General features: G+C 49.4%; 1 protein-coding gene across 5 annotated transcripts in view; it reads left to right on the top strand.

Annotated features, from left to right (window-relative positions):
* The first annotated feature begins 2,784 nt into the window (after positions 1 to 2,784).
* PDZK1 (PDZ domain containing 1) overlaps positions 2,785 to 26,323 on the top strand; it is a 59,113-nt gene continuing 35,574 nt past the window's right edge. The window contains exons 1-2 of one of the 5 annotated variants that reach the window (XM_043576034.1): positions 17,665 to 17,845; positions 22,384 to 22,449. The gene's annotated coding sequence lies outside the window, so the exon portion shown is untranslated. Of the gene's footprint in view, positions 2,806 to 17,664; positions 17,846 to 22,383; positions 22,450 to 26,323 lie in introns of those variants that run through there. The other 4 variants (XM_043576032.1, XM_043576036.1, XM_043576035.1 and 1 more) reach the window with 4 other exon arrangements.

The following is a 26,323-nucleotide window of genomic DNA, read 5'->3' as shown; positions in this document are numbered from 1 at the left end:
AAACAATGAAAGAATATTAGAAACAACAGATATTCAGGGAATATCTGAATAGGCAGTTCACAAAATAGGAAATGTAATGAAAAGTTGTTCAGTCTTAATAGGGAAGTGCAGTTTTAAAAGTTCAGAGTCCAGGGGCGCCTGGGTGGCTCAGTCGGCTGAGCATCCGACTTCAGCTTGGGTCATGATCTCACGGTCTGTGGGTTCGAGCCCTGCATCGGGCTCTGTGCTGACAGCTCAGAGCCTGGAGCCTGCTTCGAATTCTGTGTCTCCCTCTCTCTCTGCCCCTCTCCCACTCATGCTCTGTCTCTCTCTGTGTCAAAAATAAACATTAAAAAAAATTAAAAAAAAAAAAAGTTCAGAGTCCAGAATTTCAGAATTACCACCCAACAGATGAGCACAAATGAAAATGATCAATAAATCCAATTCAGGGTGCCTGGGTGGCTCAGTCCGTTGAACTTCCGACTCTGGCTCAGGTCGTGAGCTTGTGGTTCGTGAGTTTGAGCCCCGCATTGGGCTTTCTGCTGTCAGCACAGAGCCCACTTTGGATCCTCTGTCCCCCTTCTCTCTCTGCCCCTCCCCCACTCATGTGCACGCACACGCTCTCTCTCTCTCTCTCTCTCTCTCTCAAAAATAGATAACCATTAAAAAAAAATAAATCTGATTCTACTGAGAGTCTTGGGAAATACGTACAATAGTTCACCCTGGGTGAAAATATACCCTGTACTTTTGGCTCTGCTTACAGAAATAAAAACATGAGTGTGATGGAATATATGTTTAAGGATATTTGCTGCAACAGTATTTACAATGCCAAAAAACTAGAGAAAAGGTAAACACCCATCGGTCAGAGAATGGTTGAATAAATTATGGCATATCCATAGTATAGAGTATTATGTATTTATAATTTACATAAAATAATAAGATAAACATATAACATAAATAAAATTTAATCAGATACTCACAAAATAAATACATAAAATTATAAGTATTTCCTGGATACAACTGCTAGTCAGAAAATATGATAGAAGTAGAAATGCCACTCATAGCAACAACAACAAAAATCCCATAAAATTCCCAGGAATTTAAAATGTAGCAAGATTGTATTAGGATCTATAGGATAAAAACTGTGAAGTGCTGTTAGCAAAAGAAAATCTAAATAAAGACAATTGTTGATTTTCTCTATACTTCTCTATTAATGTGCCACGATCCTAATAAAATCCCAGTGATCTGGCCCCCAGTGCTGCTGCCCTAGCCCTGACCTCTTGTTCCCTGTCCTGTGTTGTTATACTTTCATGCTGTTCCATGTCTTCATCAGAATGTCTGGCTGACTCTTGAAGGAAAACATTGAAACATTTAGTGACATGCTTTTGTGTCTAGCTACAAAGTAACATCTGACTTGAAAAGGAAGATAAAGAAGGATTGCAATTACTCATTTAGCCTAGGTTTGTAGTTAAAAGCATAGACTCTGGAGGCATCTAGGTGGCTCAGTCAGTTAGGCGTCCGACTTTGGCTCAGGTCATGATCTCAGTTTGTGGGTTCAAGCCCTGCATCAGGCTCTGTGCTAACAGCTCAAAGCCTGGAGCCTGTTTTGGATTCTGTGTGTGTCTCTCTCTGCACCCCCACCCCACTCACGCGCTATCTCTTTCTCTCTCAAAAATAAATAAACATTAAAAAAAAAAAATGCATGGGCTCTGGGGCCAGACTGCTTGTGTCTAAGACCGGATCCAAAACTTACTAGTTGTGTGACAGGCAAGTTTCTTAGGCTCCTGGGACAGGAACTGTGCTCAGCCCTTAATAAATAAATGGGCATATTTGACAAACACTGAACACCTCTGATGTGTCAGGCACCATAGGGCACAGAGAGATCATTAAAACCGAGGCAGACTGTCCTAGTGGTTCTATGCAGCCTTTAGTCAGAAGGACAGGTCTATAATCTGGCTTTGACACTTACCAGCTAGCTGTGTGATGTTAGGCAAGTTTCTTAACCTCTCTGAAAAACAGCTTACTGAGCTATAAAATGGTGCTAATATTCTCTTCCCAGGGCTGTTGTTGGGGTTAAAGGAGGCAACCATGTAAACTAGTTACCTGGTATAATGCCAGTATAGTGGCTGGCATAGAGTAAGGGCTCAGTAAATGTTAGCTATGATTATTTTTATGCTTCCTCATATTGGGGGCAATTTACAGTGTCCCATGCAACATACACAATTGTGTTCAGTTCTTCTAAAACACAGCTATTATGGTTATTTAAAAATCTGTCACTTTTACTAAGCATATGGAAGCTTAGAGAGGCACTGTGAGTAGCTTAAAATCACCGCTTCTAAGTAAAGGAGCTAGGATTCTAATTCCCAAGGTATGTGAGTCTTTCTCATGTCCTTTGTCCCTCTTCTCACAGCTATCTAGCCATTCAGGAACAGCTGCAATCCAAGGAGGGCTTTGATGACAATAATAAGGTCATAAAGTATATCAAGGAATAGGAAAAGAGAAATTCTGAACGAGGGGTCTGGAAAGGCTGCAAGAAGGGAGTGCAGTTAGGCCTTGACAGATGGTTGCTGACTTTGGGGAGCCGGTGGTGAGGGCTGGGGAGATTTGGCCTCCAATCCGGGCTCTGCATTAGCTGTGAGATGTTGAGAAGGTCATGTTCCTTCTCTAGGCGTGTTTCCTGAGGGACTGGTGCAGTGGGATGGGAGGGGGCAGGGTAGGGACTGCTTCCAAGAAGAGAGCTGCAGACTGGCGGGCCGGCTGGCAGGCGCCAGGCTTTTCCCTGTGGCTGGGCCTCGCGGTGCCTAGGGCCGAGCTGGAGCAGAGAGTGTAAGTCTATCGTGGGCGGTTCAAGAGGGCCGGGACGGGTGGGGGCCATGGGGGAAAGGATGCTCTTGGTGTAGGTGACCTTGGTGCCCGGAGGGGGGGCACCCCGGCGTGACGCGGGCAAGGCCCGGCGTGGTAGGCACAGCCGCTTCTGCACTCTGACCGCCAGAGGGCGCTGCTTTCCAGATGGAACAGGGAAGGCCCGTGAGCCGCCGGGGCGCGAGGCAGGGCGTACTGCCACCCGCGGAAACCCTGAACTACTGGGAGAGGTGTAGGGGGTGCAAGGTCGCGTCCGGTGGGTCCTGGGGGCGCAGCCTGTGCTAGAACAGCAACTGGCCCTCCACAGCGGGAAGAGATGGTGGACAGGGAAATGGGACTCTCTGGGCAAGCCCCGGAATCGGCAAGGGTGACAGGTGAGGATGGCATCCTCAACTTTCAGCCTTCCCTGGGCCCCCTGAACTATGCTGGCTGCCCAGGGCCTGTGGATGCGGAGGATGCGCCTCCGGAGGTAAGCACCCTCCTGGCCCCTGACCTTGTAAAGGTGGGGGCACGTGAAGTCCCAGATTCCAATCCAAGCTTCCTGTGGCCTCCGGCGCGTTACTAACCTTGCCCAGCCGCTCATTCCTCTTGTGTTTAAAACTCCTTTCTGCGAAATGTTGCGATAATTGATACATGAATCTGTGCCCGAGGTTTTCTGGGGCGTGGGGACTGTCGCTGGTGGGGACACGACGGTAAGGAAGAGGCTCTTCTCTTTGCTGCTAAAGCCCAGATCTGACCTCTCAGGGGGGCTGGAAGGTTAGCAATCAGCCTCACAAATACTTGTTTGCAACTCTCCCGCGAAGCTGAGAATGATGCCCCCAGACCCAGAGATGGGATTGCATCCGCCTCAACCCCGACTTCCTTAAACTAGAAACAGATTAGTAAATACACTGAGGTTAGCATATTAGGAGGCCCTGGAGCAGTTGCCTGCTTTCTCAGGCTTGTGGCTCTTAACCTCCTGGGCACACCCAGCCAGTAACCATCAGTAACCATCATAACTTCATAGTAGTGATGAGCGTAGGCAACATTTTGAGAAATCCATGACAATTGTAATGAGATGTGAAAATATTTCTGATTTCTGTTGATGGCAAATTCTGTCGAGGCTTCGTTCATAATCGAAGCAAAGGCTAACTTTCAGCTAGAGACTGGTGGAAATAAATAATGTTTCTCCCAGATTCAGGAATCCCATGAATGGACCCCCCCAGTTAAGAATTCCTGTAGAACAGGCTCCTCATTTTGCCATTAGGGAAACTGAGGCAACCAGCTCTCCTGATTTCGAAGTGAAATGTCTTCCACTAAAGTGCATAACTCTGGAACTTGGAGGAAAAATATTTATTTATTTAATTTGAGAGAGAGAGCTCAAGCAGGGGAGAGGGTCAGAAGGAGAGAGAGAGAGAGAGAGAGGGAGAGAGAGAGAGAGAAAGAGAATCTTCAGCAGGCTCCATACTCAGCATGGACCCAGACTCAACTTGAGCCCACGGCCCTGGGATCATGACCTGAGCAGAAATCAAGAGTTTGATGCTCACCGACTGAGCCACCCAGGAGCCCGAAGGGAAACTGTTTCTAAACCATTATTTTCACCCTGAAATTCCCAAGTTGACTCTCCAAAACATGCCAGTTGGCCTGAAGCCCCCTCCTGTTGGTGTTACTCCCAGAGCAAACATCTGCAGTGTGAAGTTCCCTCCTCCGGGGTGCCTTACAGGACCAAGGAGCCCAGAGGCTTGTCCTAGGCCAGGCTTTGAGGGATTCGGAGGAGAGTTGATCCAAAACTTGGTAACCTCCTCTAGTAACCACCTCCTTTTTCTTGGTGAGAACGACCCTTTGTCACTCATCACCTGTGAGCACTGAACAAAAGACCGTGGCCTAGAGGCTCCAGGACCACAGGAGAGGCTCCCTCGCGTACAGTTGCTTCAAGGAGCTTCCCCAGATTTCCCTGCCATGAACACACAGTACGGTTCTTTCTCACTTGAGGTGCCAGAATGGGGCCCGTACCCCTGAAAGCCTGCAGGGGAAGGGCGAGCATGGTGGCCCAGCTGGCACCGAGTAACACTTCTGTTTCCCAGGCTCCCGAGGGTAAAGGACATTTCAAAAATCAGGGTTTCTCAGGGACCCCACCGGGAGCCTGTCCTTACGTGAGCAGTTCTGTCAACTGTCGCATCCCTGCTCCTGGACCCCGGGTCCCCAGCGGGCCTTATTACCTCCGGACTGACGTCCTTCTTTCTTGCTCGTAGGCCGGGGGCTCTGGTGAAGGCACTTTGATGGAGCCTCAGCCCCTGACTTGCTCCTCGGGCGTCTCCCACTTCCGTCACTGCTCACACCTTCACGGCTGGTATATATGTAGTCTTTGAAAACCACAGCATGGGTTTTTGTAGCAGGCAGGGGTCGGCCTACTTCTCTCTCCTCCACCCCCACTGTGCCTTTTTTTTCTCTACCACCCCATCCTCTGCTCCTTTCTCCTTTTCCTCTTCCTTTCTTTGTGTGTTAGGGACAGACTCTGTCTGCTGAGAGGGCTGAGAAAAAGTGCTCTTGGAAATTGCTTTCTTCACATTCGGGGACAAAGGCTTTTCACTCGGTGATTCAGAATAAAGACAAGACGGGTAATAGAATGACTAGGAGATGTAAGGACAGCCACGTGCTGTCACGTATAAAGAAGAATAGCAAGTCTTCCTGAGAGACTTAAAGACAGAACAGAGTAGGGGCACCTGGATGGCTCAGTCGGTTGAGCGTCTGACTCTCGATTTTGGTTCAGGTCATGGCCCCAGGGTTGTGGGGTCGGACCCTGCGTCGGGCTCCGCACTGAGCATGGAGCCTGCTTGGGACTCTGTCTCTCCCCTTTGCCTCTGCCCCCTTCCCCTCTCACACACTCTCTCAATCTCTCTCTCTCTAAAAAAAAAAAAAAAAAAAAAGAACTGGGCAGAGTAGAGAGCAGCTCCAGGTTGAAGGGAGAGAAGGAGGGTGGGGCTATGAGGGAGGCTGGGGCGGGCACCTGAGACAGGGAGCGAGGCAGCCCAAACAGTCCTGTACAGGTGAGCAGGTAGGTGGCTGACCTGTGACGCCTTGAGCCATTTCCATTCTGCTCTGTTCTGTTCCTTCTTGGTCACTGGTGGCTGGGGGGATTGCTGGGATTACTCCTAAACTCTAGTGTTGTGCACTTTGGTGGGAAGAGCACCGATCTGAGTGAGAGTGAGAAGCTAACTTCTGCAAGGTCCTAACTTCTGCAAGACTGGGCCAGGCTCTGTGCCAGGGGGCACCCAGAGCAGCAGGAAGCCCCGTGGTTCTGCAACAAACACCCAGCATGATTGCTAACCAATGGCAGGCTCCCCAGGAGCCCAAGAGGTGTCATCAGAAGTGGGGTTGGGGAAATTTTTCATGACTGATCTAGAGTCACTCTCACCCGTGTGCGGCCAGGGAGTTCCTGTTCTGGGGCCCTCTGTGGTCCCCAGTAGAGTGCTCTAGGGTCTGAGGTCCTTTGAGGAGGCCCCACCAAAGTCATCGTGTTGTCAGGTGGACAGCCATCAGTTCTGTCTCCTGATTCTGCTACACTGCTCAGCTTTCACAACACAATGTGCTGGTTCCTGGGGGATGGAAACCAGCATCGGGCGTTGGGGTGGGGGGGGAGGCCTTTGCTCCCATCTACGGTCTCTCACCGCCACCCGGGGCACAGGGTGGTCCACCGCAGCCCAGAGGATGCCTGGCTCCACGGACGTGAACTGCTGAATGGGGCCGGGGGTTTGCTAACCCAGTCCCCACAGCAGTGGTCGCATTCGTGACTTCTCTGTTCCTTCAAATGGAGATTTGTCCATGCTTGTCTCTGTGGATACTCAGAAGGCTGGCCATGACAGCCTTCAGCCTGTCTCATCGGCCGGGAGGCTGTGCAACAGTGAGGAGGATGTTGAGGGTAAGAGGAGCTGAAGGTGAGAAAGCCGTGGATATGCGAGCTTGGGGCCCGACGGAGCACCGGCGGACACTCGTGTGTTCGCACTTAGTTGCAAACCCCGCCACTAAGTTGCACTTAGTTGCAAACCCCTCCACGTTCTGCAAAGAGCTCAGGCGTGAAACTGAACGGCAGAGGACTGCTCTCGCACCAGTCGGGGAGCGTCTGTCCATCGTGCAGACACTTGCGTACGTGATTTCCTTCAAGGGCTGCTTCTGTTCCCTCCTCACTGAAGCTATTGTGTCCTGGGCACCGTGGGGTTGGCATGACCGAGCCCCGGCTGGCCCATTCTTCAGCAGAGCGTGCTTTGTTGGGTCTACGTGGTGTGGGACGAGGCAGAATGTGCCCGGTGCTGTAAGCGCCCCAGAAGTGGGAGAAAACCCAGGAAGGAGAGACAGAAGGGAAGAAGAAATGGAAACGGCCCCCATGCCAGACAGGCGCTTTAGTGGACAAAGTGACATTTGAATTGAACTTTTAAAGAAGGTAGGATTTCAAAAGGCAGGGGAAGCATTTTTCAGATGTGAGAATGATAGGAACATACAAGGTGTAGGGGGCACAGCGGGCTTGTTGGGAAACCAAGGAGGCGACAGAAATGGCTGGAGTGTAGGCTGCCTGCTGCCGGTGGCTTCAGGGACAGCCCCTGGCCCACAGCCTCCCAAGTATTTATCCTGTCAGCCTTTGGATATCTAAGGTTCCTGAGGCCAATTACACAATGTAGCAACTGATACAATGTTTTCCAGGTATTACTAGTTAAGTGCTCAACATGAAAAGAAGATCCGGTTGGGTGTTAAATCATATCCCACTTCTGCAGCATTGTGAGGCCTGGCCTGGTCCCTGGCAGGGTGCAGAAACTTCGATGCCAGGGGTTCTCAAACTTGAGTGTGTATTCAAGTCACCGGGTGATAGTTAAAATACAGATGGCCGGGCCCTGCCACGGAGTTTCTGATTCAGTGGGTTTGCAGTGGGCTTCAAGAGTATGTGCCCCTAACAAGTCCCTGCTGCTGCTGAATCGCTCCTTGCAGACTCTTCTGTGCAATACCTCTTGCATCGTCTGCTTTCGTCTCCCTCGTGCTGTGTAGCTCACTGCCACCCAGAGCACCCACTCGGTACTCTCTGTTGCACACGTCCAGTATAAAAATTCATTCTCGGGGCGCCTGGGTGGCTCAGTCGGTTGAGCGTCCGATTTGGCTCAGGTCATGATCTCGCGATTCATGAGTTCGAGCCCCGCGTCGGGCTCTGTGCTGACAGCTCAGAGCCTGGAGCCTGCTTTGGATTCTGTGTCTCCCTCTCTGTCTGCCCCTCCCCCACTCTCTCTCTCTCTCTCTCTCTGTCAAAAATAAAATAAAAAATAAAAATAAAAATTCGCACTCATCGTGCCTTCAGATCTGGCTCCCCTTAACTTTCGACCATCGCTCCCAATTCTGCGGGGAGGCCTCCTCATGGAACATGTGTCTGGATGGTGGTTAAGTCACAGGCACAAGAGTCACACTTCGAGGTCCATCTCCTGACTCCACTGTTTATTATGTGACCTTGGGAAAGTCACTCAACTTTTCTTTCTTTTTTTCAAATGTTTATTTATTTGGTTAGAGAAAGAGAGAGACAGAGAGAGGCAAGGAGGGCACAGAGAGAAAGGGAGAGAGAATCCAAGCAGACTCCATGCTGTCAGGGCAGAGCCTGAGGCGGGGCTCCAACTCACAACCCATGAGATCACCACCTGAGCCAAAATCAAGAGTCAGATGCTTAACCGACTGAGCCACCCAGGCACCCCACTCAACTTTTCTTAATTTCCTCCTCCACAGAATGGGCCTGATAATGGCACTTTTGTCATAGGATTGATGTGCAGTTTCAATGAGAAAATGCACGTCAAATAGCGTGGTACTCGGCACGCCTGTTTTGTGACTGCTGGGACCGCCAGCATCCCAGGCGACCGTGAGGAAGTACGTCAGAAGCTGCAGATCTGCTGCCCTTCTGTGTCTGGGCCTCGGCCCCTCTTGGCTCCAGGGGCTTGGTGGGCGACCCAGTGTCTCCCCTGGGGAAGGGTGAATTGACCCCTCAGGTACAGCCAACAGTTGTCTGGAAGGAAACCAAACCTCAGAGCAGGAGGGCACCAAAAGCAAAGCTGTGTAGGCATTTTGGCCCCCACCTCCAGCCGCTGTCCCCACCGGCCTGTTGCCCAGAGTTCCTGACGATCTATGAGCAGAACGTCAGGATCGTTTCATATGGAGACGAGGTGGCAGCCTCGGGGGTTTGGTATCAAGGCGACAGAACAAGCCTTGGGAAGAATGCGTCTCTCGGTTGCAGTTTTAATTTCCAGTCTGTAGTGAGTGCTTCTCCAGCAATATCGACCTCAGGTTCTGTCTTTTTAAAGAGAAGGCAGAGAAAATCCACTCCGGTCACTGTGGCGTGCTGGCCAGTCTGTCTTGTCTCTCCCTGGTCACAGGGACACCAGGGGCCTTTGCAGCCAGGCCTTGTGCTGACAGGGGCCCCGGGCCTGCAGGACTGCTGGCTCACCTGCCCCACCACAGATCTGCACGGTGTGGGGGGTGGGGGTGGGGGGTCCTGACCTTCTCCAGGACATTACTGGCCTCATGCTGGAAATGGCTACAGTCACAGGTTTGTCTGTTCTCTGGGCTGGTGTGCCCTCTCTCACTGCCACTGTGGAGCCACACCGTGCCGTGTGAACAAATAGGAAAAAGGCTCCTCCTGGCAGCTCAGGGCCACACTGCCCCCTGGACCCCAAAGTCATGTAGCACGTGGGCCTGTAGCTGCAGATCCCCCATCGTCCTCGGTGTCTCGCCTCCTGGGAGCACCTGTGTGAATCCAGTAAAGGCCGTGTGAATCCAGTGAATCCAACCTCCCTGAGGGTCCTGCCAAGCTCTTTCTTCCACCAGAGGAGTTGAGGAAACCAGCCTCTGAAGGCAGATCTGAAGTTGGGGTAAAAATTTGGGGCTCTCAGGGATGGATCTCAGATACTGTGTGACATCTGTGCTTTCTCGGCCTCCCCACAGCCACCAGGGACCCCAGGCCTTCCTGATGCCTAGTGCTTTGAATCAGGGACTACCATTTTGTCCTCCAGGGTATTTCCAGTCTGATCTAGGGGAAAGGAAAAGATAGTGTTTAGCAGAGGATTCTTCGCAGGCACTCGTCTGGCTGGCTGGGCACAGAGGCTGCTCTTCACCTTCAGGCAGATTCTTGTCTTTGTCCTTGTCCTGACTTGGGCTTCTGAGAAGAAAGCGTACATTCTTCAGTGGATAATGAAAGCAAGCATTGCTTTTATCTTTTTTTCCTGGCACGTTAGAATTCCAAACAATGGGAAACAGGAGGAGGCACACAGATGAGTTTGCCCTCCAAGCTGGGATGTCAGGAGACACTAGAACCGTCCCAGAGGAGGCCATACTTTGAGGCAGGGGTGTCTTTGAAGTCGTGCCACAGACTTGAGCCCACAAGGCTGTTACTGGTCCTGATTCTCTCTCACTGCCCTTCCCCCCCGCATAGGCTGGTCCCCAGTGTCTCTGTGAGGGGTACGGTCAGGCCGAGGCTGTGGCCTTGACAAGCCCGGCACTTTCCTTGCTGTTCTCCTGCTCCAAAGCGTGTCCCTCGGGGCCCTGAGAAGCTACTAAAAAGACAAGGTAAGACGGGTAGGTAGATCGAAGATGGGGTCCAGCCTTCGCAAGGACCACTGATCTTCTGTTTCTGTGTTTCTCAGAAAGAGGCAAGTGAAGACCCCAATCCATACTCTGAGAGTGCCGGGACTTCTGTTCAGGCAGGAACCCAGGGCATGGCCCTGTTCTTGCTCTGCATGTCCATTTTCCTTTTAGGGGAAATGTATTGTGTATTCTGCCCCCTCAGCTGGGAAAGGGAAGAGGGAGAACATGACTGCTAAAGTATCATTTGCAAAGGTTAATAATTCGCAGCTCTCCAGGGGTACTCGGGCCTCCCCTGACCTGCCCCCCGGTTGCTGAGAAAAAACACAAAAGTTCAGATCAGCAATCACGTGGGGCCCAATGTGTGAGACATGGCAGAGCCGAGTGGCCTTGCGCTGCTGTAAAACATTTATCTCAGTTCTGCATCTGGACCCTGGCCTAATAAATTCCTCCAAAGGTATGCGGACTGCCTCTTCGGGTGCAGGATGAGGCCAGGGTCACCTGGGTAGTCAAAGGAGGGGACTGTCATAAACATGGACTCAGGACAGGGACAGAAACCCACTGGAGCTTAAAATTCCAGGCTCCAAGTTAATGAGCTACTAAAAAGACAAGGTAAGACAGGGGTAGGCAGATCTGAAGTTGGAGTGAAAATTGGGGCTGTCGGGGATGGACCTCAAGTGTGAGGGAGGGAGGCTGGAAACTTGCACTGAGCCAGGCAGATGGGTGTAGTAGAAAAGGGCCTAGGCCTTGGAGACAAAAGCGTTGGGTTGTAGCCATGGCTCTGCTATGAACCTGGGGTGGCCTTGGCTGGGTCACTTCCCTTCTCTGGGTCTTTGTTTCCTAGTCAAAAAATTGAGGCCGTACAACTCAACAACACAGAAGCAAATGAGCGGATTAAAAAATGGGTAAAAGACTTGAACAGATGTTTCTCCAAAGGAGATACGCAAGAGATCAATAAACACGTGAAAAGATGCTCAACAGCGTTCATCTTTAGAGAAAAGCAAATCAAATGAGACGTCCCCTTGTGCCCATTGGGATGACCACTATCAAAAAACCCCGAGAAGGAGCAAGTGACGGTGAGGATGTGGGGAAATCGGAAGCCTGCATGCTGTTGGTGGGAATGTAAAATGGCACAGCTGCGGCCGAAAACGGTATGGCGGTTCCTGAAGAAAATTAAACATAAAACCACCATATGATCCAGCAATACCACTTCTGGGTACATGCATCCCAAAGAATTGAAAGTGGGGATTCGAACGGATACTCGGACACCCATGCTCATAACAGCATTACTCACAAGAGTCAAAAGGTGGGAGTAACAAATTCATCACCAGATGAGGGGATAAATAAAATGTGGATAAATAAAATGTGTGTGCACGCAGTGCAGTGTCACTCAGCCTTAAAAAGGAAGGGGATTCCAACACGTGCTGTATGATGTGGATGAACTTGAGGACATTTGCTGAGTGAAATAAGCCAGTCACAATAAAACATACCGTATGGTTTCACTTATCTGAGGTACCTAGAGTAATCACATTCATAAAGACAGAGAATAATGGTGGTTGTCATGGGCGGGGGGCAGTTGTGGTTTAACGGGTGTGGAGTTTCCCCATGTCGGGCTCCGTGCTGACAGGTCAGAGCCTGGAGCCTGCTTTGGATTCTGTGTCTCCCTCTCTCCCTGTCCCTCCCTCACTCACGCACTCACTCGGTCTCTCAAAAATAAATACATTAAAAAAAAAAAAAAAGATTCTGACCAGGATGTAGAGGTGATGCCAAGGTATTGATCCCTTCCAATTTTTAAAAAAAAATTTTTTTTAATGTTTATTTATTTTTGAGACAGAGAGAGACAGAGCATGAATGGGGGAGGGGCAGAGAGAGAGGGAGACACAGAATCGGAAGCAGGCTCCAGGCTCTGAGCCATCAGCCCAGAGCCTGACGCGGGGCTCGAACTCACGAACCGTGAGATCGTGACCTGAGCTGAAGTCGGACGCTCAACTGACTGAGCCACCCAGGCGCTCGGATCCCTTCCAATTTTTTACAGAGCAGGCAGGACCAAGGGCAGCTGACACCCTCAGGGTAGGTCACTTGCAGCCTTGAAGAGCTTTCTCTGTTTACCCCAGTGTGCCTTACACATAACTTTTAAAATTTCTTATTTCTTAACCTTAGTGATCATGAAACATATGTATAGGAAAAATGCATAAAAGCAAAATGCAGAGCTCAATCTTTAATCATACACACCTGTGTAACCACCACTCAGTTCAAGAGCTGGAATCTTGTCAGCATCCCGGAAGTCAGGAGATTGTGTTACCACCTAAGAGGCATCACCCTAAGTCCTGCCTGATATTTGGGCCTTACGTACATAAGTGGAACCCCAGGATGAAAACAAATGGACTATAGCTACACTGAGCACCATGGATAGATCTCACAAATATAGCGAAAGCAATAAATCAGAACCAAGAAGAATACACCAGAACAATTTATGGAAGACCAACCTTTCCCTCTGTTCTTTGTCATAAATCAACTGTTTTTATTTGTATTGGTCTGTGTGGAGGGTTTCTAATCAATTTGGCCCATTTGTCTATCTTGTGCCCATGCCAGATTGTAGTAATTACTGTCACTCTCCTGTCTTGTTACCCTTCCTTATTTTTATTTTTTGGAACTAGCTTGTCAACTTCCACCAAAAAACCCAACCAAACAAATAAACAAACATGCCCTGTGGGAAGTTTGATGGGAAATACATTCATGTGTAGATCGGGGCGCCTGGGTGGCTCAGTCGGTTAAGCGTCTGACTCTTGGTTTCAGCTCAGGTCATGATCTCATGGTTTGTAGGATCGAGCCCCATGTCCGGGCTCTGTACTGACAGTGTGGACCTACTTGAGATTCTTTCTCTCCCCTTCCCTCTCTGCTCCTCCCCTGCTTGTGTGTGTGCCCATGTGTGCATGCACTCTCTCTCTTTCTCTGTCTCTCTCTCTCAAAATAAATAAACTAAAAAAAAAAAAAAATCTGTAGATCAGTTTGGGGGGAATGAACATCTTTACAGAGCTGAAGTTTCAATCCATGAGTATGGTATGATCTTCATTCACTTCAGTTTTCTTTAGTTGCTCCCAATAATGTTTTATAGTTTCCTCATGGTGTGGCAAAGTATCAATCCCTTTAAACGTTGAGGAGTCTGGGAAGGCTTGGGGCAGCTGGCCCATTGTGAGTCACTCCAGCTTTGAAGGGCTTCATCCCCTAGTTAACTAGACAACTATTATCAATTTCTCTGTGTGATACGATGGGAAAAAGTATTGGGAAGCCCTGGAGGTCTTTGTACTTTTCTGTTTCTGACCGGTTGCACAGAATGCTGTGTTGTGGGTGGGCAAGAATGCTATCCATAATGCCCCCAAACATCATGAACTCCTGAGTTGCCCATGGTGTACTCCCAGCCTGTTTATTTGCATAAGCTTGTTTGTACAATGTGTGCCCATAAATCAAGAGGGCATAACTTACAAAAACAATAGTAATAATGTTAGTATACACTGAGTATTTACCAGGTTCTGGGTGATCTACAAATGTCTTCTTACTTAAGTCTCCAAAATATCTTATGAGGTTGTTAATATCTCGTGCTCTTTCTCTCTCCCTCAAAAATAAATAAACATTAAAAAATACATGTATCAAATTCTTTTTCAATAGATAGCTAAACTTGGAGGGAAGGAAGGAAGGAGGTCTCTAAGGTCCAGAAGTGAAGAGGAAGCTGAAACAGCAGTAAGTAAGCGGTTTGTCCTCACAGAGTCACTTTGGGATAGGAGAGAGGACCTAGGGACTGAGACCCTCAAAAGGTTACATTCTCAACGAAAGGGTGGGAAACAAGCCAGTCATGCTGGCAGAATGAGATTCCATTTTTTGAAAGCTTGCTGTAATTTAGACTTCTATCCCAGGTACTTGGGATGCTGTGACAAATACAGATCCCTGACCCTGGGAATTTATATTGTGGTGGATGAGAGACAGAAAATAATTTAAAAACATAAGATATAAGTATGATGAAGAGGAACCTATTTAGAGTAAAAACAGAAAAGGGAAAACCCGATCAGGGAGAGCAAGGAAACCATGTATCTTGGCCTGCACTCTGGGAAGAAGAAAGAATTTCCTCCTGTGAATTCCCAATCATAGATTTGCCTTCAGAAGGGGCTGGGGTTGTAGCTGGGGTGAATGCTTTGCATGGTCTAGAAACACCAACATTGGCCCCAGGTTGTTAGCGGCTTTCTTCCTCATCCTAGCAGTATGGAGGGGTGCTGCCTCACAAAAACAAAAGCAGACCCTCCACCCGGGCTGCTATCTATCTATCCGATAGATAAAGGCCAAACTTGAGCTCGCAAGAAAAAAAAAATACAGAACTATTCATGGGTTCCATGCTCCATATTCCAAAGCCCACACTCACACCTCTTACCTTCATGCCCTTCTACCCACACACCAGGCTTATCCTGCACACCCTCATGACACTGTTGTCTTCGATCCATGGTGTTTAGGGTCACAGAAACTCCGAGCTGGAAGAGACCCAAGCTGGAAGACCCACGTCTACTAGTGGTCTATTCCTTCCCCCTACACCTACTCTGAGCTCCCCAGCGGTGCGGGATATCTCTCTGTAACAAGATACAGAACCATCAGCCTCCATTGGCATACCATACCTCTAAACAAGGAAAGCTCAGTCCCTCCCCGGACTGTCCCTTATCCAACAGGCGCAGTGACACTCACAGACAGGCTCCTTAGTCCTTCTGAACCGCGTCATCTTGGGCAGGATAATTGACCAGGTGAGTCTAGGCTTTTCTTATCTGTTAAATGGAGACAGTGTCTCAAAGGGTTGGGCTGAGGGTTAAACAGAATCATAGATATAAAGGCTTAACAGTCACATAATAGATGTTATTTTCTCTTCTCATTAACGTCTAGATCTAAGTAATCAGTAAAAAGACTGCTTTGCGTTAATCACATCATATCCATTTACAGGCATGAGAGCTTTTAAAATTCAAGTTTTAGTGAGAGCAAACCTCATTCCGTTCAACCAACATTCCACTGAGAAAGGGTTTTGTCGCTTAAAAAAATAATTGCTTGTTTCTATTTGATTTTGAGCCAAAACTTTCTCTGCATTTCTCTGCATTTTCTGTTTCCAGTCTCAAGGCTTGTGGCGATTTCTTCATAATGCTGGGGTAAAGGGCAAGTCTGAGAAGTCTCCTGGTTAATATACCCGCCACTGGGAGGGCTGTCTTTATTTTATTTTTGTCCAACTTTTTTTATTTTAGAAGTTTCAAGAATAAACATTACTGACTTAGGCTCCTTAGCAGTGGAGGTATTATTTCCATGCAGTGTAATTCACCTATTTTACGTGGATAGGTTGATGGAATTTGGTAGTTAAAAAAATTTTTTTTAATGTTTTATTTATTTTTGAGACAGAGAGAGACAGAGCATGAGCAGCAGAGGGGCAGAGAGAGAGGAGACACAGAATCCGAAGCAGGCTCCAGGCTCTGAGCTGTCAGCACAGATCCTGATGCGGGGCTCGAACTCACGAACCATGAGATCATGACCTGAGCTGAGTCGGACGCCACTCAACTGAGCCACCCAGGCGCCCCTAAAAAAGTTTTTTTTTAACATTTGTTTATTTCTGGGAGACAGAGAGAGACAGAGTGCAAGTGAGGGAGGGGCAGAGCGAGAGGGAGACAACAGAATCCAAAGCAGGCTCCAGGCTCTGAGCTGTCTGCATAGAGCCTGACTCGGGGATCGAACTCACAAACCGCAAGATCATGGCATGAGCTGAAGTATGTTGCTTAGCTGGCTGAGCCACCCAGGTGCCCCTGAAATTTGGTAATTTTAGGTAATTACATAGCCACGTGAACACTCAAGCTATAGAACAATTCCCTCACCTTAAAGCTTCCCTTTTAGGCCCTTGATTTTAAGAGAGACATTGACAGATTGGCTGGGGTCCAGGGTGAGAAGCCATGAAGTCATGGCCAAGGAATAAGGGGTATTCACAGAATCCCAGAGAAAAGAAGGTCTATGGAGGATGTAAGGAGCCTTTTAATACTCAAAGGGCTGCTATGTAGAACAAGGAGTAGACTTAGGGTAGCTCCGGAGGGAACCATTTGGATTTATGAGCAGAAGTGAGAGACATTTTGATTCAGTAAAAAAAGAAGATTTCTGAAAACAATATAATAACCACTATTTATGGATGATAAAGTGAGTCTCGGAGTTGGAGTGGATTACTCTAGATCAAACAGCTGGGAAATGGCAGAGTCAGCATTTGAACACAGGTGTTCCAGTCTTAAATTCAGATTTCCCCATTATGTCCTGCCTCTTGGGAAGACATCCACCCAGGAGGCCCAGGGCACATGGCAATACAGCTGAAAATGACCCGTTTTGAGTTAGCGGCTCAGATGTTTGTCGTTTTTGACCATTTACTCTGTGGCTTGGCCCCTGCCTTTGCAGGGGAAAGCCAAGGCCCAGCTGAGATCAGCAGCCCCTGCGGCTTGGGTGGAGGAGGGTTGAGGCCACCCGGTCCTCCCTGGGCTTGCGGTTTGCTTTGCTTTACTGCCTGGAGCGATTTCTTGCCCCGATTTCTAGTGTGGGCCAAGGATCCAGGTCAGTCAGCCGCCCGGCGTCGCGGCCTGCCCGTGTGGGTGCTGCTGCTAAGGGATCGTCTGCTCAGGGCGGCTGGGGGGCGAGGGGCTGACGCAGGGCCCCTCCCCACCGCCCAGGCGGCCACAGCTACACTGAGGACTTGTGGTAACACCTCCCACCTTCCCCGGCTGGGCTTGCCTGAGAGACTCTCAGTGGGTGCGAGAGGAAGGCAACTGTCCCTAGTTTGGAGAATAGAAACAGAGCAGCCTCAGGTGAAAAAACTAAGGGGTGAGGAGAGGGCATCTGAGAAAAGGAAGGGAATCTGGGAAGTCGGAGCAGGTTTGGCCTGCAGGCCTTCTACTCAGCGGGGGTTACATGGGTTACCCCTCCCCAGGAAGGTCTCAGCATGAGGATGCCCAGGGGGTGGCCCTCAGCCCTGAGCCTGTGCGGGGGCACAGTGGACATTCTTAACACACTGCATATGGAGGTGTTGGTTGGGGTGACCATGACACCTGGCACGGAGAGGACCGAGGAAGGCAGAGGCGCCTCCTCCCCAGCTGCCCTTTCCCTCCTCCCCCTCCTCTTCTCTGGGAGGGGCGGACAAACAGTCGCATCCCCGCAGGGTTAGGCGGACCCAGTGCTGACTGGCGTTAACACCAGCTCCGGGCCCACCAGCTGGCAGGAAGCAGGACAGAGGTCACTGGAACTCAGACCACAGGTCCCTGTTAAATACATCAGCTTTTAAATCAATCTTTGTTCAAAGTCCAGTGAGTTCCAAGACTAGAGCCGGCCAGCAGAGAGAGAATTCCCTGGTGAGCGGACCAGCTTTTCTTCTTCCCAGATCCAGGTAAGAGCTGACACTGGGTCCCCCTGCCTGAGGACGCCGGCTGCCTGGGCCTGAGCCACCTTCTTTCTCTTCCTTTCTCCTTTTCCAAGCATTGGCTGGCTGCCAGGGCACAAGGGAGGCTCATGGGGAAGGAGCTAGGGCCCTTTCGTGGGGTGGCGGGGTATTGCCCACACTCTGAGATCCTCTCTGCTTGTGACTCCTGACCCTCTCAGGTCAGGGTCTGCTTCACAAAGGGATTGGCAAACTGATCCTCAGAAAAAGCTTTCCCAGGGTTGCCTGGGGGGGGGGTGTTGGCGTGCACCCATAAGGGAGTGTGACAACAGAGCTCCCAGGAAGAAATGAGGAAAAACCAGGGGGTTTCTAGGCTGGCTGAGTTTTAAATCGACTTCTCCAGGCTCCACCCTTTGGAGTTTATAATTCTAGGGTCTTGTGTGGGGCTGAAAATCTTTGTTTCTTTAACACGCTTCCAGATGATTTAGGTGTGTAGCCACATTTGGGAACCACAGGCCGCTTCCTCAGCGGAAGGAAGAGTCAAGGGACTTCAGTGTGACTTCACCTAAGGGCTCACTGGCCAAGGTTGGGTCTGGGCTGGTTCCTCCCTCCTCAGCTGTCCCCGCAGGGTTGCACCGAGGTGTTCTCAGGCCCGGATCCAGAAGCCACGGGGGCTGGGTGTCTAGTCACCTGTAGTCACATGTTCTTTTCCTGCAGCAAATAACTCAGGGACTTTGAGTTTGTGTGTTATGACTAAGTAAATGGTTCTTATCTTTGACTCTTTTGTATGTTCTTTGCACCATAAACTATGAAGTAGCTGGTAATGATGTCTTGTGTTCCTAGACCGCTGGCTAGGCAGCTCCTTCTCCTCCAGGGAAAAGGACTTGGGACTAGAATTCAAAGAGCCTGCCCTGGGATTTGGTTGTTAGTGACAGACCGTTGGAGGAGTCAGCCAACTGGAGCTTCAATTTCAGCATCTATCAGTGAGGGCCTCTCCTTTTTCCCTAGGGCTGTACTGAACATAAAATTATAAACAGGATGTGTTTGAGGAGATTCAAAGCACAAAGGTAAGGTGTGTGCATTTCCAGTGTGTGTGTCCCAAGGCTCTGTGGGAAGAAACAGGCTCGTAGTCCATTGGGACTCCTTGTCCTGGTGTTTCATCGTGAAGAGCCTCTTTACTCACTTGTAAGTCAGGAGTCGAGAATGGATCGCTGCTAATGACTAGCTCACCAAGTGTAAGGTGGGGCTCTAAGTATTCGGAGCTTCCCGGCTGCTTGGAAGGCTGGCTCTGTCCCATCATCTGGGTCTGAATCCAAATGTTACCTTTCCAGGAAGTGCTAAGCCTACCCGCCCCCCCGCCCCCCTCGCTGTCCCACCACTGACTCTCCTCACACATAGCCTTTGTTACCAGAAATCCTCTCGTTTACCTTCTACTTGTCACCCGTGCCAGATGTCAGGCTTCAGGAGAGCAGGGATCTTGTCCTTTGTGTCACCTGCAGTAATCCCAGCTCTTAGGGCGGCTCCTGGCAGAGAGTAGACGCTTAGATATTTGGCTGAATGGAAGTTAGTGTGGCAGGGAAGGAGCTGCAAGAATAGAATCAGGATGGTTTTTTGTTGTTTATTTTTGAGAAAGAGAAAGAGAGCAAGCTGGGAGGGGCAGAGAGAGAGGCACACACAGAATCCGAAGCAGGCTCCAGGCTCTGAGCTGTCAGCACAGAGCCTGATGCGGGGCTTGAACCCATGAACTGCAAGATCATGACCTGAGCTGAAGTCGGAGGCATGACAGGGGCTTAACCAACTGAGCCACCGGGGTGTCCCAGAATCAGGATGTTTTTGATAAACTTCTCTTAAGGAGAGGACACTTAAGAACTCTGACACTGTCCGATCATCTGAGGTCCTGGGTCTGATCACATGGGCATGGGCATCTCTGGGTTGCATCTTGGTTAAATGATTTTCATATTTGTTGCATAGGAATTTGAGGAGGTTAGCAAGTTCAACTGGACAAGTTTCCTCAAGATCTCGGCAACTCCTCTCCTTGGCATTTCGTGAAGGACCGTCCAGCTTTTCTTAATCTCGTTGCCTTGTTGTCCGGTGGCTGTGAAGGGTATGGGCATTGGCATTGGCAAACTGCGTGGCAGAGCAGACACATTCTTATCCTCTGAGGCTCTGTGTCCGCATCCATCAAATGGCACAACAGTACCTCATTCTAGTGTTAGGAGGATCAGAGAGGGGAAGGCACACAGGGCCTCGCACACTGTCAGTGCCGCTGTTTTGATGATCTTCGGACACCTTTGCCACAGGCAAGACCCCAGGGGAGGAAGGAGCTCAGGCCGTGGCAAGGAGTATTGATAAACAGCAAAGATAGCCTTGAGGCAGCAACGCAGGGTTTGCTGTGGGTCTGAGATGGCCTCCGGCATCCTAGGCTCTAAGCCTCGACTGCTCTCAACACTGACGGGCTCGCTCGCTCTTCTGTAATTGACAGGACGGAGCCTAAGATTCCTCACAGTCTCACCTGACCTGCTTCCTCCTTTCAACATATACCTGTTGTCTGGGCTTGCTGAGCCATTCACGTTCCTGAACACATCGCGCTCTTCACCTGTGGTGCTTTCCTCCGTCCAGCCTAACTGCGTGCGTCCCCTAACCCAGCATAGGCCTCATGGTGGGGAGGCTGGGGAGATGGCCGAAGGAGCCCTGACTCAAGTGGCTTTGAATCCAGGCTCTGTCGCTTTTCAGAATCTTTTTTTTTTTTCCCCTTATGGAATGGAGCATTTGGATTGAATGCAAACTCATAACAGGTACCGAGGCTGGTGCTTGGTGCTTAGTAGGAACTCGATAAATATGTAAAACAGCAGCAAAGCATTTTCTTTTAAATGTTCTAGCACCCATGCCATTGTTGGGTAATTATGCTTGTGACTTTCTGCGCCTCACTAGTGGGCTCTGTGAGGGCAGAACAGTGTCTAACCTGGCTGGGGCCTTGGTATCTGTCCCATAGTAGGAACTGAATGTAACTTGTTGATTATATAAATGCTACTTGAAATTTGGATGATGGAGTGATGCCTTCAGATGGTAGTGGTCAGGAAGGGATTTGTGTTTAACTTAAAATTTGAAAATTTCAAATGGGTAGGTTTTGAATTCATTGACTTGGAAAGAATGTTTGCTTAGGAGCTACTATGAATAAGTAATCAGAGTGAGGAAGGTGCTTCAGGCAGAGCAGGTAGCACCAGCAAAGGGCAGGCTGGGTGTCGGTGACCACGAGGAGGCCAGTTTGCTGTCTGCTGAGGAGCTCTGGGGAATGAGACAGGGCTGGGTTATGCTGAGCCTGAGCAAGGGGTTTGGATTCTGTTTCTTCTGTTTGTTTTTAATGTTTATTTATTTATTTACTTTTGAAACAGAACGAGAGAGAGCATGTGCATGCCAGTGGGGGAGGGACGGAGAGCGAGGGAAGGACCGAGAACTCCAAACTGTCAGCACAGAGCCCGACACGGGGCTCGAGCCCATGAACCATGGGATCGTTTCCTGAGCCGAAATCAAGGGTTGGACATTTAACCGACTGAGCCACCCAGCTGCCCTGGATTCCGTTTCTTACACAATTCTTTTAGCGCCTGACAAGATGAGGGCAAGATCTGAAGGCAGTGACCAGGAGAGCCCGGGGGCAGGAGGACTCTGGCACACAGGAAAACAGGGAAGGGGTAGAAATGCAAGGTCAAGGGGCGCCTGGGTGGCTGAGTCGGTCAAGCGTCTGGCTTCGGCTCAGGTCACGATCTCACGGTTCGTGAGTTCGAGTCCCACGTCGGGCTCTGTGCTGACAGCTCAGAGCCTGGAGCCTGCTTCAGATTCTGTGTCTCCCTCTCTCTCTGCCCCTCCCCTGCTCACACTGTCTCTCTCTCTCTCTCTCTCTCTCTCTCAAAAATAAACAAATGCTAAAAAATTAAAAAAAAAAAAAAGAAATGCAAGGTCAAGGGGTCTTGTGATACAAGATGCCAACTTGGGGGGGGATAACCCCTGTTCCAGCCGCTCCTCAGGGCGGTCTGGCTATTTTCAGGTTTTCTCCGTTTTGCAGCAGTTTCACCCACAGCCAAGGGGTACCCTCTCGGACGGTATCTTTGTTCCTACCTGGGATCGATTCCATCCCTCTCCCAGTTTGCGGAACTCTTAGGCAAGCAAGTCGAGTACGAAAGACCCTGACCTGCAGCCCAGAGTCCTGCTGTATAGGACAAAGTATCATTCGTGGTGCCTGGAGGTTGGGGGGTGGTATTCAGCAGCAGCAGGGCCAGATGGATTTTGAGACCAGCAGATTCATTCCTTATCATAAATGAGAAGTAAGTATCACTCACTGGGCCGGGGGTCACTCTTCTCTACGTAATGCTCAATGGAATGCCCTCCATTAATTTCCTGCATTTGGAATCTGTGGCTGGCTAGGCCCAGATGGTAGCTGTGATGGCGGGAAAGTAAAGTCAGCAAATACATATTTTAGAGCCCCGTTTATCCTTCTAGTTTTGAGACTGATTCTTTGAAATGAATACACGCGAGTGTTTGAATTTCCACAGGTCTTGCTTTTCCAAGGAGGAATCCAGGTGGCCTCATCTGTGGCGAAGACACAGGATCTGCCCCAGGTGACGTGTTTTTGAAGGAAGATTTATGTCTTTATGTCTGCTTTGCCGGAGACGTCTGTCGGTACCAGCTGAGACACAATAGGGTTCCTCCTATGCTGTTGGAAGAAATGGCACTTGTGAGGCCCTGGGGCTGGCTCTGAAGGAAGGCGGGCACGCGGGCACAGGGCAGGAGGGGACACCAGGAGGTGCACCTTGGGCAGGGCCGGTGGCTGTAGGGAATTCTCGGTCCGTCTACAGTTGCTGACTTAACATCTCCGTCTCCACCAACTGTGCTTTTGCGACGGGAGTCTGGTGTTCTGTTCATGTCACAGATGCACTCCGGTGGTGTAGGAGCCCCGTGCTCCACGCGGGCCCAGTGTGCGGCCATTCTCAGCCTTGCCGGCGACGCTGTTTCCTCCTTGCTGAAGTTGCAAGGCTTTTCTAGACCAGCAAGGCGTTCAGTGCAAAGCGAGCGGCATTCGGGCTGAATGTTCCGCTGGGCCCCTGCCCTCTCTGCCCGGCCCGCCTTTGATGAAACAGACATAATTTACTTTTCGGTATCTCCTAGGTATACAATCAGATATCTATCCACAGTCACAATTCCTAGGGTTAAACATTATTCACCTGCTGTCTCGTGAAGGTGTTGTTGTTTAGTTTTTTCTTGGCTCCGGCGTTGGTTACGTAAGTGCCTTGCGAAGAGAGGCTGTGTTTTGTACTCGCTGCACCACTGGTTCCCAACTAGGAGAGAGGGCGGCACTAGACCCATGGTGCTCGTGGCTGGCGGTTGCGGGGTACCCTGTTTGTGGAATAACCCAATTGTATCCTCTGCAGAAGACAGTGCCGGGGTCCCTTTGCTCCTGAAGTCACTGCACCTGGCTGTCACCAGTGACAGCCCTCTTCTGTTTTTCTGCCTCCAAACAGAATGCAGCTCCCCCTACATCCTTTCTGTAATCTTCTAGAAAGTCAGTGATGCTACGTGGCCAGTGGGCCTTAATCACCGGTTACTCCTTGGCTACGGATGATCCACACCCGGACCAGCTTTCTGTATATTGGGTCGTGCCTCCCTCATTCCATCTTCTCTACCCTCGTCTGTTCCTTGGTCCCTGTGCTGGTTACCTCGTGTGCATGTCTGTTAGAGCTCATCTGCCTCAGGTGCCGGGACCCCCTGGCCCACTTAGCCTTGAAGTTTTATAAAGGCTCCCTGGCACTTTTTTTTTTTCTTAAATGTTTTATTTATTTTTGAGACAGAGACAGAGAGCAAGCAGGGGAGGGGCAGAGCGAGAGGAAGACACAGAATCCAAAGCAGGCTCTAGGCTCTGAGCTGTCAGCACAGAGCCCGACAGGGGCTCAAACCCACGGACTGCAAGGTCATGACCTGAGCTGAAGCCGGACACTTAACTGAGCCACCCAGGCACCCCATCCCTGGCACTTTATACTTCCTTGATAGGTGGTATTTGGTTCTATTTTTGTAATTCCCTGGCTATCAGACTTACATGAAACTTCTGGGTTATGAGGAATCTGAATTCATTAAGTTCATTATTTGCACTTTATTCTGTGAGGAACAAAATCCTCAGCCCTGACTTCCTAACAGCTAAAGCTGACTTTGCAGAGATGGCATTCAGGCCACGGATGGAAAATCGCCAACCTACTAATCAAGGGGCCTGCCTACCCCCCAGCCCATCCCTCCTTGTCTGCTTCAAAAAGAAAATGGGGAACACTGTTCAAATATTCTCACAGAGGAGGGGGTCCCCAGGGCATCGGGGCTCCCACCAGAGGACAGGGAAGATGACGCAGTGGCCTTCTGTGCTCCAGACACTGTGCTTAGATGCTCCACAGGTTCTGTGTTAAGCAGTCTTCACCGTGCCCATATGCATCTCTGATTTCAGGCACACTTCTGTCTTTCAAAATTAGGGAAGTCACCCATATTCTTGGTGCTAGTAAGTGCCAACACTGGGATTAAAAACTGGGTTATTTTTTAAAACTCTTTTTCTTACTGATATCCTTTACCCAGACTCGAGTGATGTGGGAAGATGGAAATAAAACTACAACTTCCCGGGGCACCTGGGTGTCTCAGTCAGTTGAGCGTTCGACTTCGGCTCAGGTCACGATCCTGTGGTCCTCGAGTTTGAGCCCTGTGTCGGGCTCTGTGCTGACAGCTCAGAGCCTGGAGCCTGCTTCTGATCCTGTGTCTCCTTCTGTCTCTGTCCCTCCCCCGCTCATGCTCTCTCTCTCTCTCTTTCTGAAGAATAAATAAACATTAAAAAAAATTTAAAAAAGTATAAATTTCCTTTCTATCACCTGCATACCTAGACATTTCTTTTAGACTTTTCATGACTAGAAATTACTCTGTTTTAAAGATCTTTAAAAAAAAAAGTTTACTTCTTTATTTTGAAAGAGAGAGCAGGGGAGGGGCAGAGGGGAGGGAGGGAGAGAATCCCAAGCAGGCCCCAAGTTCAGCGCAGAGCCCAACATGGGTTTCGATCTCATGACTGAGATCATGACCTGAGCTGAAGTTGAGAGTCAGACGCTTAACCAATTGAGCCACCCAGGCCTCCCTGTTCTAAAGATCTTTTAAGATGACTTTTCCAGGTCGATCCCTTGTTTTTTGGAACTACTCCTTCAGTACCTCCTTCCTTCTCCTCATTCACCCTGCTGAGTCAGTCCCTGACCGCTCCTCTCTCTAGCCCTACACTGGTCTCCCGTTCCTGCTCTGTGCTCATCCTAAGTATAGAAATCCTCATCTTCTAGCCTTCTGTTTTTTACATAGGTCAAACCCCACCTTAGGGTAAAAGTTACCACTTTCTCCTATTTTTTTTTTTTTTATTTTTTAAAATCCAAGTTAGTTAACATATAGTGTAATAAGGGCTTCAGGAGTAGAATTTAGTGTCTCCTTCTCTTGTTGATGGACCCACTGGTGAGAAGAAGCCATGAGAAACCATCCTGATTGGCCCGCTATAAATTAGTAAGATCGACCTAACTATCTGAGGGGAAAAATTTTAACTGAAGTTGTTTCTTAGATCATTGTATTCAATTTGTTGACTCATTTTAGTGAAACAATGCTGTGGCTACTGGAAATCTTTTGGCCAGTGGTTAATAAACTGCCAGCCCAGGGCTCGAGTCTGTTGCGTTTACATGGAGTTTCTTAAAAAACTGGAAATAGCTGTCATTTTTTTTTACAATGGGGACATTCTGCATACATCCAGATTTCCAGATTCTCTTGAGAAGTCGGCAGATCCAGCTTTCTGGGTTCCTATTTCCTCACTGCAGCTGTCTTTTCCTGCCAAATACCAGCTAATTCACAGGCCTCTCCCGGCCAGCCTCTGCTATTTGTCAGTTTGAGCCCACGGACACTTGGTCTGTGTTCCCAAAGATCCTCATTTGTCTCAGCTACTTTGCAGGAGGGATTGAAAGTCAGGTGAGTGGCCTTATTTTCCTCTTTCTCTCATTTTGTTTTTAACTTCTGCCCCAGTGGAAATATTTCATCCCATGGAGGTTAAACCCATTTCCTGTCCTGCCTTGATGGCAACATGCTGCTCATTTTCTTCACGTTGAAAATAAAACCATCATCTCTGCTTTCCCCTATCCCAATACTGCTATCCCAATGCTCTCCATCATCCCTTTTTTTTTTTTTTAATTTTCTTTAATGTTTATTTTTGAGAGAGAGACAGAGTGTGAGTGGAGGAGGGGCAGAGAGAGAGGGAGACACAGAATCCGAAACAGGCTCCAGACTCTGAGCTGTCAGCACAGAGCCCGATGCAGGGCTTGAACTCATAAACCTCGAGATCGTGACCTGAGCGTCAGACGCTCAACCGACTGAGCCACCCAGGCGCCCCATCTCCATCATCCCTTTCAAGATGAGTCTATATTCATTGCCTCTGTTATTTACTATTCTTTT

Source organism: Prionailurus bengalensis, chromosome C1, assembly GCF_016509475.1.
Source record: "Prionailurus bengalensis isolate Pbe53 chromosome C1, Fcat_Pben_1.1_paternal_pri, whole genome shotgun sequence".
NCBI classification, from domain to species: Eukaryota; Metazoa; Chordata; class Mammalia; order Carnivora; family Felidae; genus Prionailurus; species Prionailurus bengalensis.
Note: the sequence above shows the minus strand (reverse complement) of the source record. Positions and strands in the feature narration are given on the sequence as shown.